The sequence below is a fragment of the Xenopus tropicalis genome, chromosome 5, assembly GCF_000004195.4.
Source record: "Xenopus tropicalis strain Nigerian chromosome 5, UCB_Xtro_10.0, whole genome shotgun sequence".
Taxonomy (NCBI): domain Eukaryota; kingdom Metazoa; phylum Chordata; class Amphibia; order Anura; family Pipidae; genus Xenopus; species Xenopus tropicalis.
Window position 1 is genome coordinate 161,788,227 of NC_030681.2, and position 15,177 is coordinate 161,803,403.

Here is a 15,177-nt window from a genome sequence, read left to right on the forward strand (position 1 = left end):
ACCATTGTATTTGGGGGACACAGAGGGCCAATCCCAGCATGAAACCATTGTACTTGGGGGGTACAGAGGGCCAATCCCAGCATGAAACCATTGTACTTGGGGGACACAGAGGGCCAATCCCAGCATGAAACCATTGTACTTGGGGGACACAGAGGACCAATCCCAGGTTGAAACTATTGTATTTGGGGGGCACAGAGGGCCAATCCCAGGTTGAAACCATTGTACTTGGGGGACACAGAGGGCCAATCCCAGCGTGAAACCATTGTATTTGGGGGGTACAGAGGGCCAATCCCAGCGTGAAACCATTGTATTTGGGGGGTACAGAGGGCCAATCCCAGCGTGAAACCATTGTATTTGGGGGGTACAGAGGGCCAATCCCAGTGTGAAACCATTGTATTTGGGGGGTACAGAGGGCCAATCCCAGCGTGAAACCATTGTATTTGGGGGGTACAGAGGGCCAATCCCAGCGTGAAACCATTGTATTTGGGGGGTACAGAGGGCCAATCCCAGCATGAAACCATTGTATTTGGGGGACACAGAGGGCCAATCCCAGCATGAAACCATTGTATTTGGGGGACACAGAGGGCCAATCCCAGCATGAAACCATTGTATTTGGGGGGTACAGAGGACCAATCCCAGCATGAAAACCATTGTATTTGGGGGACACAGAGGACCAATCCCAGCATGAAACCATTGTATTTGGGGGACACAGAGGACCAATCCCAGGTTGAAACCATTGTATTTGGGGGGCACAGAGGGCCAATCCCAGGTTGAAACCATTGTACTTGGGGGACACAGAGGGCCAATCCCAGGTTGAAACCATTGTACTTGGGGGACACAGAGGGCCAATCCCAGCGTGAAACCATTGTATTTGGGGGGTACAGAGGGCCAATCCCAGGTTGAAACCATTGTATTTGGGGGACACAGAGGGCCAATCCCAGCATGAAACCATTGTATTTGGGGGGTACAGAGGGCCAATCCCAGCGTGAAACCATTGTATTTGGGGGGTACAGAGGGCCAATCCCAGGTTGAAACCATTGTACTTGGGGGGTACAGAGGGCCAATCCCAGGTTGAAACCATTGTATTTGGGGGACACAGAGGGCCAATCCCAGGTTGAAACCATTGTATTTGGGGGACACAGAGGGCCAATCCCAGCATGAAACCATTGTACTTGGGGGTACAGAGGGCCAATCCCAGGTTGAAACCACTGTATTTGGGGGGTACAGAGGGCCAATCCCAGGTTGAAACCATTGTATTTGGGGGTACAGAGGGCCAATCCCAGGTTGAAACCATTGTACTTGGGGGGTACAGAGGGCCAATCCCAGGTTGAAACCATTGTATTTGGGGGGTACAGAGGGCCAATCCCAAGTTGAAACCATTGTATTTGGGGGACACAGAGGGCCAATCCCAGCATGAAACCATTGTATTTGGGGGACACAGAGGGCCAATCCCAGGTTGAAACCATTGTACTTGGGGGACACAGAGGGCCAATCCCAGCGTGAAACCATTGTATTTGGGGGGTACAGAGGGCCAATCCCAGGTTGAAACCATTGTACTTGGGGGACACAGAGGGCCAATCCCAGCGTGAAACCATTGTATTTGGGGGACACAGAGGGCCAATCCCAGGTTGAAACCATTGTATTTGGGGGGTACAGAGGGCCAATCCCAGCGTGAAACCATTGTATTTGGGGGGTACAGAGGGCCAATCCCAGCATGAAACCATTGTACTTGGGGGGTACAGAGGGCCAATCCCAGCGTGAAACCATTGTATTTGGGGGGTACAGAGGGCCAATCCCAGCATGAAACCATTGTACTTGGGGGACACAGAGGGCCAATCCCAGGTTGAAACCATTGTACTTGGGGGACACAGAGGGCCAATCCCAGGTTGAAACCATTGTATTTGGGGGGTACAGAGGGCCAATCCAGCGTGAAACCATTGTATTTGGGGGACACAGAGGGCCAATCCCAGCATGAAACCATTGTATTTGGGGGGTACAGAGGACCAATCCAGCATGAAACCATTGTATTTGGGGGGACACAGAGGACCAATCCCAGCATGAAACCATTGTATTTGGGGGACACAGAGGACCAATCCCAGCATGAAACCATTGTATTTGGGGGACACAGAGGACCAATCCCAGGTTGAAACCATTGTATTTGGGGGGCACAGAGGGCCAATCCCAGGTTGAAACCATTGTACTTGGGGGACACAGAGGGCCAATCCCAGGTTGAAACCATTGTATTTGGGGGACACAGAGGGCCAATCCCAGCATGAAACCATTGTATTTGGGGGGTACAGAGGGCCAATCCCAGCGTGAAACCATTGTATTTGGGGGGTACAGAGGGCCAATCCCAGGTTGAAACCATTGTACTTGGGGGGTACAGAGGGCCAATCCCAGGTTGAAACCATTGTATTTGGGGGACACAGAGGGCCAATCCCAGGTTGAAACCATTGTATTTGGGGGACACAGAGGGCCAATCCCAGCATGAAACCATTGTACTTGGGGGGTACAGAGGGCCAATCCCAGGTTGAAACCACTGTATTTGGGGGGTACAGAGGGCCAATCCCAGGTTGAAACCATTGTATTTGGGGGGTACAGAGGGCCAATCCAGGTTGAAACCATTGTACTTGGGGGGTACAGAGGGCCAATCCCAGGTTGAAACCATTGTATTTGGGGGTACAGAGGGCCAATCCCAAGTTGAAACCATTGTATTTGGGGGACACAGAGGGCCAATCCCAGCATGAAACCCATTGTATTTGGGGGACACAGAGGGCCAATCCCAGGTTGAAACCATTGTACTTGGGGGACACAGAGGGCCAATCCCAGCGTGAAACCATTGTATTTGGGGGGTACAGAGGGCCAATCCCGGTTGAAACCATTGTACTTGGGGGACACAGAGGGCCCAATCCCAGGTTGAAACCATTGTATTTGGGGGGTACAGAGGGCCAATCCCAGCGTGAAACATTGTATTTGGGGGGTACAGAGGCCAATCCCAGCATGAAACCATTGTACTTGGGGACACAGAGGGCCAATCCCAGGTTGAAACCATTGTACTTGGGGGACACAGAGGGCCAATCCCAGGTTGAAACCATTGTATTTGGGGGGTACAGAGGGCCAATCCCAGCGTGAAACCATTGTATTTGGGGGGTACAGAGGGCCAATCCAGCAATGAAAACCATTTGTACTTGGGGACACAGAGGGCCAATCCCAGGTTGAAACCATTGTACTTGGGGACACAGAGGGCCAATCCAGGTTGAAACCATTGTATTTGGGGGGTACAGAGGGCCAATCCCAGCGTGAACCATTGTATTGGGGGTACAGAGGGCCAATCCCAGCATGAAAACCATTGTACTTGGGGGGACACAGAGGGCAATCCCAGGTTGAAACCATTGTATTTGGGGGACACAGAGGGCAATCCCAGCGTGAAACCATTGTATTTGGGGGGTACAGAGGGCAATCCCAGCGTGAAACCATTGTATTTGGGGGGTACAGAGGGCCAATCCCAGTGGTGAAAACCATTGTATTTGGGGGGTACAGAGGGCCAATCCCCAGCGTGAAACCATTGTATTTGGGGGGTACAGAGGGCCAATCCCAGCGTGAACCATTGTATTTGGGGGGTACAGAGGGCCAATCCCAGCGTGAAACCATTGTATTTGGGGGGTACAGAGGGCCAATCCCAGCGTGAAACCATTGTATTTGGGGGGTACAGAGGGCCAATCCCAGTGTGAAACCATTGTATTTGGGGGGTACAGAGGGCCAATCCCAGCGTGAAACCATTGTATTTGGGGGGGTACAGAGGGCCAATTCCCAGTGTGAAACCATTGTATTTGGGGGGTACAGAGGGCCAATCCCAGCGTGAAACCATTGTATTTTGGGGGGTACGAGGGCCAATCCCAGTGTGAAACATTGTATTTGGGGGGTACAGAGGGCAAATCCCAAGCGTGAAACCCATTGTATTTTGGGGGGTACAGAGGGCCAATCCAGTGTTGAAACCATTGTATTTGGGGGGTACAGAGGGGCCAATCCCAGCGTGAAACCATTGTATTTGGGGGGGTACAGAGGGCCAATCCAGCGTGAACCATTGTATTTGGGGGACACAGAGGGCCAATCCCAGGTTGAAACCATTGTATTTGGGGGACACAGAGGGCCAATCCCAGTGTGAAACATTGTATTTGGGGGGTACAGCGGGCCAATCCCAGGTTGAAACCATTGTATTGGGGACACAAGGGCCAATCCCAGGTTGAAACTTATTTGGGGGTACAGAGGGCCAATCCAGATGTGAAACCATTGGTATTTTGGGGGGTACAGAGGGCCAATCCCCAGCGTGAAACCATTGTATTTGGGGGTACAGAGGGCCAATCCCAGCGTGAAACCATTGTATTTGGGGGACACCAGAGGGCCAATCCCAGCGGAAACCATTGTATTTGGGGGACACAGAGGGCCAATCCCAGTGTGAAACCATTGTATTTGGCTGGTACAGAGGGCCAATCCCAGCGTGAAACCATTGTATTTGGGGGGTACAGAGGGCCAATCCAGTGTGAAACCATTGTATTTGGGGGGTACAGAGGGCCAATCCCAGTGTGAAACCATTGTATTTGGGGGTACAGAGGGCCAATCCAGTGTGAAACATTGTATTTGGGGGGTACAGAGGGCCAATCCCAGCGTGAAACCATTGTATTTGGGGGACACAGAGGGCCAATCCCAGGTTGAAACCATTGTACTTGGGGGGACACAGAGGGCCAATCGCCAGCGTGAAACCATTGTATTTGGGGGGTACAGAGGGCCAAATCCCAGGTTGAACCATTGTACTTGGGGGACACAGAGGGCAATCCAGCGTGAAACCATTGTATTTGGGGGACACAGAGGGCCAATCCCAGGTTGAAACCATTGTATTTGGGGGGTACAGAGGGCCAATCCCAGCGTGAAAACCATTGTATTTGGGGGGTACAGAGGGCCAATCCCAGCATGAAACCATTGTACTTGGGGGGTACAGAGGGCCAATTCCCAGCGTGAAACCATTGTATTTGGGGGGTACAGAGGGCCAATCCCAGCATGAAAACCATTGTACTTGGGGGACACAGAGGGCCAATCCCAGGTTGAAACCATTGTACTTGGGGGACACAGAGGGCCATATCCCAGGTTGAAACCATTGTATTTGGGGGGTACAGAGGGCCAATCCCGCGTGAAACCATTGTATTTTGGGGGACACAGAGGGGCCAATCCCAGCATGAAACCATTGTATTTGGGGGGTACAGAGGACCAATCCCAGCATGAAACCATTGTATTTGGGGGACACAGAGGACCAATCCCAGCATGAAACCATTGTATTTGGGGGACACAGAGGACCAATCCCAGCATGAAACCATTGTATTTGGGGGACACAGAGGACCAATCCCAGGTTGAAACCATTGGTATTTGGGGGGCACAGAGGGCCAATCCCAGGTTGAAACCATTGTACTTGGGGGACACAGAGGGCCAATCCCAGGTTGAAACCATTGTATTTGGGGGACACAGAGGGCCAATCCCAGCGTGAAACCATTGTACTTGGGGGGACACAGAGGGCCAATCCCAGGTTGAAACCATTGTATTTGGGGGACACAGAGGGCCAATCCCAGCATGAAACCATTGTATTTGGGGGGTACAGAGGGCCAATCCCAGCGTGAAACCATTGTATTTGGGGGGTACAGAGGGCCAATCCCAGGTTGAAACCATTGTATTTGGGGGACACAGAGGGGCCAATCCCAGGTTGAAACCATTGTATTTGGGGGGACACAGAGGGCCAATCCCAGCATGAAACCATTGTACTTGGGGGGTACAGAGGGCCAATCCCAGGTTGAAACCACTGTATTTGGGGGGTACAGAGGGCCAATCCAGGTTGAAACCATTGTATTTGGGGGGTACAGAGGGCCAATCCCAGGTTGAAACCATTGTACTTGGGGGGTACAGAGGGCCAATCCCAGGTTGAAACCATTGTATTTGGGGGGTACAGAGGGCCAATCCCAAGTTGAAACCATTGTATTTGGGGGACACAGAGGGCCAATCCCAGCATGAAACCATTGTATTTGGGGGACACAGAGGGCCAATCCCAGCATGAAACCATTGTACTTGGGGGACACAGAGGGCCAATCCCAGCGTGAAACCATTGTATTTGGGGGTACAGAGGGCCAATCCCAGGTTGAAACCATTGTACTTGGGGGACACAGAGGGCCAATCCAGCGTGAAACCATTGTATTTGGGGGACACAGAGGGCCAATCCCAGGTTGAAACCATTGTATTTGGGGGTACAGAGGGCCAATTCCCAGCGTGAAACCATTGTATTTGGGGGGTACAGAGGGGCCAATCCCAGCATGAAACCATTGTACTTGGGGGACACAGAGGGCCGATCCCAGGTTGAAACCATTGTAACTTGGGGGACACAGAGGGCCAATCCCAGGTTGAAACCATTGTATTTGGGGGGTACAGAGGGCCAATCCCAGCGTGAACCATTGTATTTGGGGGGTACAGAGGGCCAATCCCAGCATGAAACCATTGTACTTGGGGGACACAGAGGGCCAATCCCAGGTTGAAAACCATTGTACTTGGGGGACACAGAGGGCCAATCCCAGGTTGAAACCATTGTATTTGGGGGGTACAGAGGGCCAATCCCAGCGTGAAACCATTGTATTTGGGGGTACAGAGGGCCAATCCCAGCATGAAACCATTGTACTTGGGGGACACAGAGGGCCAATCCCAGGTTGAAACCATTGTATTTGGGGGACACAGAGGGCCAATCCCAGCGTGAAACCATTGTATTTGGGGGGGTACAGAGGGCCAATCCCAGCGTGAAAACCATTGTATTTGGGGGGTACAGAGGGCCAATCCCAGTGTGAAACCATTGTAATTTGGGGGTACAGAGGGCCAATCCCAGCGTGAAACCATTGTATTTGGGGGTACAGAGGCCAATCCAGCGTGAAACCATTGTATTTGGGGGGTACAGAGGGCCAATCCCAGCGTGAAACCATTGTATTTGGGGGTACAGAGGGCCAATCCCAGCGTGAAACCATTGTATTTGGGGGTACAGAGGGCCATCCCAGCGTGAAACCATTGTATTTGGGGGGTACAGAGGGCCAATCCCAGCGTGAAACCATTGTATTTGGGGGGTCAGAGGGCCAATCCCAGTGTGAAACCATTGTATTTGGGGGGTACAGAGGGCCAATCCCAAGCGTGAAACCATTGTATTTGGGGGTACAGAGGGCCAATCCCAGTGTGAAACCATTGTATTTTGGGGGTACAGAGGGCCAATCCCAGCGTGAAACCAATTGTATTTGGGGGTACAGAGGGCCAATCCCAGTGTGAAACCATTGTATTTGGGCGGTACAGAGGGCCAATCCCAGCGTGAAACCATTGTATTTGGGGGGTACAGAGGGCCAATCCCAGCGTGAAACCATTGTATTTGGGGGACACAGAGGGCCAATCCCAGGTTGAAACCATTGTATTTGGGGGAACACGAGGGCCAATCCCAGTGTGAACCATTGTATTTGGGGGTACAGAGGCCAATCCAGCGTGAAACCATTGTATTTGGGGGTACAGAGGGCCAATCCCAGCGTGAAACCATTGTATTTGGGGGACACAGAGGGCCAATCCAGCGTGAAACCATTGTATTTGGGGGACACAGAGGGCCAATCCAGTGTGAAACCATTGTATTTGGCTGGTACAGAGGGCCAATCCCAGCGTGAAACCATTGTATTTGGGGGGTAACCCAGAGGGCCATCCCAGTGTGAAAACCATTGTATTTGGGGGTACAGAGGGCCAATCCCAGTGTGAAACCATTGTATTTGGGGGGTACAGAGGGCCAATCCCCAGTGTGAAACCATTGTATTTGGGGGGTACAGAGGGCCAATCCCAGCGTGAAACCATTGTAATTGGGGGGTACAGAGGGCCAATCCCAGCGTGAAACCATTGTTTTGGGGGGTACAGAGGGCCAATTCCAGCGTGAAACCATTGTATTTGGGGGTACAGAGGGCCAATTCCAGCGTGAAACCATTGTATTTGGGGGGTAACAGAGGGCCAATCCCAGCATGAAACCATTGTATTTGGGGGTACAGAGGGCCAATTCCAGCGTGAAACCATTGTATTTGGGGGGTACAGAGGGCCAATTCCAGCGTGAAACCATTGTATTTGGGGGTACAGAGGGCCAATTCCAGTGTGAAACCATTGTATTTGGGGGGTACAGAGGGCCAATTCCAGCGTGAAACCATTGTATTTGGGGGTACAGAGGGCCAATTCCAGCGTGAAACCATTGTATTTGGGGGGTACAGAGGGCCAATCCAGCATGAAACCATTGTATTGGGGGGTACAGAGGCCAATTCCAGCGTGAAACCATTGTATTTGGGGGGTACAGAGGGCCAATTCCAGCGTGAAACCATTGTATTTGGGGGGTACAGAGGGCCAATCCCAGTGTGAAACCATTGTATTTGGGGGGTACAGAGGGCCAATTCCAGCGTGAAACCATTGTATTTGGGGGGCACAGAGGGCCAATTCCAGTGTGAAACCATTGTATTTGGGGGGTACAGAGGGCCAATCCCAGGCCTATTAAGCACCCCCTGACCACAATCCAGGCTCCGCCTCCTCCCCAGGCGGCCATGCTTTATATAATATGGGAATTAATGTTGCGGTCTAATCACAAGGGACTATGTGGGGCCGTGGCTGGGGGCCACAAATCAGGCTGCCCTGGCAAAAGCGGCCAATCTGGTTGGATGCAGTTAGCGCAGTTGCTGGAGGGGGTGGGACTTATACGTTTGTCGCTGTTGGGCCCTCGGGTAACTATTTCACTCTACATGTTCGGGACTTTATTTTTGTTTGTCTTTGTTTTTTTTAAAGGGGGCCGATCACCCCAACAAATCATTCCAAATTATGTTGTTTCTCGAGCAAAATTAACGCTACAATCACAGCCAGCGGGCTGGCGCCATCTTGTGGTCTCCGTTATTCAGGCGAGTGTTGTGTCACCCCAAAATCTTGTGTATGCGCCAGAATGGGGGGCTGATGCCCGTGCCCAGGCTACACAGTTACATGGGGAGGGGGGGGGGGGGGGCAGTGACATCCAGGAAGTGCTGAATAACAAGTGAAAGTAATTGCCTGAGGGGGGGGCTGATGCCCGTGCCCAGGCTACACAGTTACATGGGGAGGTGGGGGGGGCTGATGCCCGTGCCCAGGCTACACAGTTACATGGGAGGGGGGGGGGGCTGATGCCCGTGCCCAGGCTACACAGTTACATGGGGGGGGGGGGGGGCTGATGCCCGTGCCCAGGCTACACAGTTACATGGGGAAAGGGGGGGGGCTGATGCCTGTGCCCAGGCTACACAGTTACATGGGGGAGAGGGGGGGGGGGGCTGATGCCTGTACCCAGGCTACACAGTTACATGGGGAGGGGGGGGGGGCCGTGATGCCTGTGCCCAGGCTACACAGTTACATGGGGAGGGGGGGAGAGGGCTGATGCCTGTGCCCAGGCTACCACAGTTACATGGGGAGGGGGGGGGGGCTGATGCCTGTGCCCAGGCTACACAGTTACATGGGGAGGGGGGGGGGGGGGCTGATGCCTGCCCAGGCTACACAGTTACATGGGGGGGGGGGGGGGCTGATGCCTGTGCCCAGGCTACACAGTTACATGGGGAGGGGGGGGGGGCTGATGCCCGTGCCCAGGCTACACAGTTACATGGGGAGGGGGGGGGCTGATGCCTGTGCCCAGGCTACACAGTTACATGGGGAGGGGGGGGGGGGGGCTTGATGCCTGTGCCCAGGCTACACAGTTACATGGGGAACGGGGGGGGGCTGATGCCTGTGCCCAGGCTACACAGTTACATGGGGAGGGGGTGGGGGCTGATGCCCGTGCCCAGGCTACACAGTTACATGGGGAGGGGGGGGCTGATGCCCGTGCCCAGGCTACACAGTTACATGGGGAGGGGGGGGCTGATGCCTGTGCCCAGGCTACACAGTTACAGGGGAAGGGGGGGGGCTGATGCCTGTGCCCAGGCTACACAGTTACATGGGAGGGGGGGGGCTGATGCCCGTGCCCAGGCTACACAGTTACATGGGGAGGGGGGGGGCTGATGCCCGTGCCCAGGCTACACAGTTACATGGGGAGGGGGGGGGGCTGATGCCCGTGCCCAGGCTACACAGTTACATGGGGAGGGGGGGGGGGGGGCTGATGCCTGTGCCCAGGCTACACAGTTACATGGGGAGGGGGGGGCTGATGCCGTGCCCAGGCTACACAGTTACATGGGGAGGGGGGGGCTGGATGCCTGTGCCCAGGCTACACAGTTCATGGGGAGGGGGGGGGCTGATGCCCTGTGCCCAGGCTACACAGTTACATGGGGAGGGGGGGGGCTGATGCCTGTGCCCAGGCTACACAGTTACATGGGGAGGGGGGGGGGGGGCTTTGATGGCCCGTGCCCAGGCTACACAGTTACATGGGAGGGGGGGGGGCTGATGCCTGTGCCCAGGCTACACAGTTACATGGGGAGGGGGGGGGGCTGATGCCTGTGCCCAGGCTACACAGTTACATGGGGAGGGGGGGGGGGCTGATGCCCGTGCCCAGGCTACACAGTTACATGGGGAGGGGGGGGGCTGATGCCCGTGCCCAGGCTACACAGTTACATGGGGAAGGGGGGGGGCTGATGCCCGTGCCCAGGCTACACAGTTACATGGGGAGGGGGGGGGGCTGATGCCCGTGCCCAGGCTACACAGTTACATGGGGAGGGGGGGGGCTGATGCCTGTGCCCAGGCTACACAGTTACATGGGGAGGGAGGGGGGGGGCTGATGCCCGTGCCCAGGCTACACAGTTACATGGGGAGGGGGGGGGGCTGATGCCTGTGCCCAGGCTACACAGTTACATGGGAGGGGGGGGGGCTGATGCCGTGCCCAGGCTACACAGTTACATGGGGAGGGGGGGGGGGGCTGATGCCTGTGCCCAGGCTACACAGTTACATGGGGAGGGGGGGGGGCTGATGCCTGTGCCCAGGCTACACAGTTACATGGGGAGGGGGGGGCTGATGCCTGTGCCCAGGCTACACAGTTACATGGGGAGGGGGGGGGCTGATGCCTGTGCCCAGGCTACACAGTTACATGGGGAGGGGGGGGGCTGATGCCTGTGCCCAGGCTACACAGTTACATGGGGAGGGGGGGGGCTGATGCCTGTGCCCCAGGCTACACAGTTACATGGGAGGGGGGGGGGCTGATGCCCGTGCCCAGGGCTACACAGTTACATGGGGAGGGGGGGGGCTGATGCCCGTGGCCCAGGCTACACAGTTACATGGGGAGGGGGGGGGGGCTGATGCCTGTGCCCAGGCTACACCAGTTACATGGGGAGGGGGGGGCTGATGCCTGTGCCCAGGCTACACAGTTACATGGGGAGGGGGGGCTGATGCCTGTGCCCAGGCTACACAGTTACATGGGGAGGGGGGGGGCTGATGCCTGTGCCCAGGCTACACAGTTACATGGGGAGGGGGGGGGGGCTGATGCCCGTGCCCAGGCTACACAGTTACATGGGGAGGGGGGGGGGGCTGATGCCGTGCCCAGGCTACACAGTTACATGGGGAGGGGGGGGGGGCTGATGCCTGTGCCCAGGCTACACAGTTACATGGGGAGGGGGGGGGGCTGATGCCCGTGCCCAGGCTACACAGTTACATGGGGGAGGGGGGGGGGCTGATGCCCTGTGCCCAGGCTACACAGTTACATGGGGAGGGGGGGGGCTGATGCCTGTGCCCAGGCTACACAGTTACATGGGGAGGGGGGGGGGCTGATGCCTGTGCCCAGGCTACACAGTTACATGGGGAGGGGGGGGGGCTGATGCCTGTGCCCAGGCTACACAGTTACAATGGGGAGGGGGGGGGCTGATGCCCGTGCCCAGGCTACACAGTTACATGGGAGGGGGGGGCTGATGCCCGTGCCCAGGCTACACAGTTACATGGGGAGGGGGGGGGGGCTGATGCCTGTGCCCAGGCTACACAGTTACATGGGGAGGGGGGGGGCTGATGCCCGTGCCCAGGCTACACAGTTACATGGGGAGGGGGGGGGCTGATGCCTGTGCCCAGGCTACACAGTTACATGGGGAGGGGGGGGGCTGATGGCCTGTGCCCAGGCTACACAGTTACATGGGGAGGGGGGGGGGCTGATGCCCGTGCCCAGGCTACACAGTTACATGGGGAGGGGGGGGGGCTGATGCCTGTGCCCAGGCCTACACAGTTACATGGGGAGGGGGGGGGGGCTGATGCCTGTGCCCAGGCTACACAGTTACATGGGGAGGGGGGGGGGCTGATGCCTGTGCCCAGGCTACACAGTTACATGGGAGGGGGGGGGCTGATGCCTGTGCCCAGGCTACACAGTTACATGGGAGGGGGGGGGGCTGATGCCGGGCCCAGGCTACACAGTTACATGGGGAGGGGGGGGGGCTGATGCCCGTGCCCAGGCTACACAGTTACATGGGGAGGGGGGGGGGCTGATGCCCGTGCCCAGGCTACACAGTTACATGGGGAGGGGGGGGGGCGATGCCCTGTGCCCAGGCTACACAGTTACATGGGGAGGGGGGGGGGGCTGATGCCTGTGCCCAGGCTACACAGTTACATGAGGGAGGGGGGGCTGATGCCCGTGCCCAGGCTACACAGTTACATGGGGAGGGGGGGGGCTGATGCCTGTGCCCAGGCTACACAGTTACATGGGGAGGGGGGGGCTGATGCCTGTGCCCAGGCTACACAGTTACATGGGGAGGGGGGGGGGCTGATGCCCGTGCCCAGGCTACACAGTTACATGGGGAGGGGGGGGGGCTGATGCCTGTGCCCAGGCTACACAGTTACATGGGGAGGGGGGGGCTGATGCCTGTGCCCAGGCTACACAGTTACATGGGGAGGGGGGGGCTGATGCCCGTGCCCAGGCTACACAGTTACATGGGGAGGGGGGGGGCTGATGCCTGTGCCCAGGCTACACAGTTACATGGGGAGGGGGGGGGCTGATGCCTGTGCCCAGGCTACACAGTTACATGGGGAGGGGGGGGGCTGATGCCTGTGCCCAGGCTACACAGTTACATGGGGAGGGGGGGGGCTGATGCCCGTGCCCAGGCTACACAGTTACATGGGGAGGGGGAGGGGGGCTGATGCCTGTGCCCAGGCTACACAGTTACATGGGGAGGGGGGGGCTGATGCCTGTGCCCAGGCTACACAGTTACATGGGGAGGGGGGGGGCTGATGCCTGTGCCCAGGCTACACAGTTACATGGGGAGGGGGGGGCTGATGCCCGTGCCCAGGCTACACAGTTACATGGGGAGGGGGGGGGCTGATGCCTGTGCCCAGGCTACACAGTTACATGGGGAGGGGGGGGGCTGATGCCCGTGCCCAGGCTACACAGTTACATGGAGGGGGGGGGGGGGGGGCTGATGCCTGTGCCCAGGCTACACAGTTACATGGGGAGGGGGGGGGGGGCTGATGCCCGTGCCCAGGCTACACAGTTACATGGGGAGGGGGGGGGGCTGATGCCTGTGCCCAGGCTACACAGTTACATGGGGGGGGGGGGCTGATGCCCGTGCCCAGGCTACACAGTTACATGGGGAGGGGGGGGGCTGATGCCTGTGCCCAGGCTACACAGTTACATGGGGAGGGGGGGGGCTGATGCCGTGCCCAGGCTACACAGTTACATGGGGAGGGGGGGGGCTGATGCCGTGCCCAGGCTACACAGTTACATGGGGAGGGGGGGGGCTGATGCCTGTGCCCAGGCTACACAGTTACATGGGGAGGGGGGGGGCTGATGCCTGTGCCCAGGCTACACAGTTACATGGGGAGGGGGGGGGGCTGATGCCTGTGCCCAGGCTACACAGTTACATGGGGAGGGGGGGGGGCTGATGCCGTGCCCAGGCTACACAGTTACATGGGAGGGGGGGGGGCTGATGCCTGTGCCCAGGCTACACAGTTACATGGGGGGGGGGGCTGATGCCTGTGCCCAGGCTACACAGTTACATGGGGAGGGGGGGGCTGATGCCTGTGCCCAGGCTACACAGTTACATGGGGAGGGGGGGGGGCTGATGCCTGTGCCCAGGCTACACAGTTACATGGGAGGGGGGGGCTGATGCCTGTGCCCAGGCTACACAGTTACATGGGGAGCGGGGGGGGGGCTGATGCCCTGTGCCCAGGCTACACAGTTACATGGGGAGGGGGGGGCTGATGCCCGTGCCCAGGCTACACAGTTACATGGGGAGGGGGGGGGGGGCTGATGCCTGTGCCCAGGCTACACAAGTTACATGGGGAGGGGGGGGGGGCTGATGCCTGTGCCCAGGCTACACAGTTACCATGGGGAGGGGGGGGGGGGCTGATGCCCGTGCCCAGGCTACACAGTTACATGGGGGGGGGGGCTGATGCCCGGCCAGTAATGGGGGGGGGGGGGGCTGATGCCCGTGCCCAGGCTACACCAGTTACATGGGGAGGGGGGGGGCTGATGCCTGTGCCCAGGCTACACAGTTACATGGGGAGGGGGGGGGGCTGATGCCCGTGCCCAGGCTACACAGTTACATGGGGAGGGGGGGGGCTGATGCCCGTGCCCAGGCTACACAGTTACATGGGGAGGGGGGGGGGCTGATGCCCGTGCCCAGGCTACACAGTTACATGGGGAGGGGGGGGGCTGATGCCTGTGCCCAGGCTACACAGTTACATGGGGAGGGGGGGGGGCTGATGCCTGTGCCCAGGCTACACAGTTACATGGGGAGGGGGGGGGCTGATGCCTGTGCCCAGGCTACACAGTTACATGGGGAGGGGGGGGCTGATGCCTGTGCCCAGGCTACACAGTTACATGGGGAGGGGGGGGCTGATGCCCGTGCCCAGGCTACACAGTTACATGGGAGGGGGGGGGGCTGATGCCGTGCCCAGGCTACACAGTTACATGGGAGGGGGGGGGCTGATGCCTGTGCCCAGGCTACACAGTTACATGGGGGAGGGGGGGGCTGATGCCTGTGCCCAGGCTACACAGTTACATGGGGAGGGGGGGGCTGATGCCCGTGCCCAGGCTACACAGTTACATGGGGGGGGGGGGGCTGATGCCTGTGCCCAGGCTACACAGTTACATGGGGGGGGGGCTGATGCCCGTGCCCAGGCTACACAGTTACATGGGGAGGGGGGGCTGATGCCTGTGCCCAGGCTACACAGTTTACAATTGGGAGG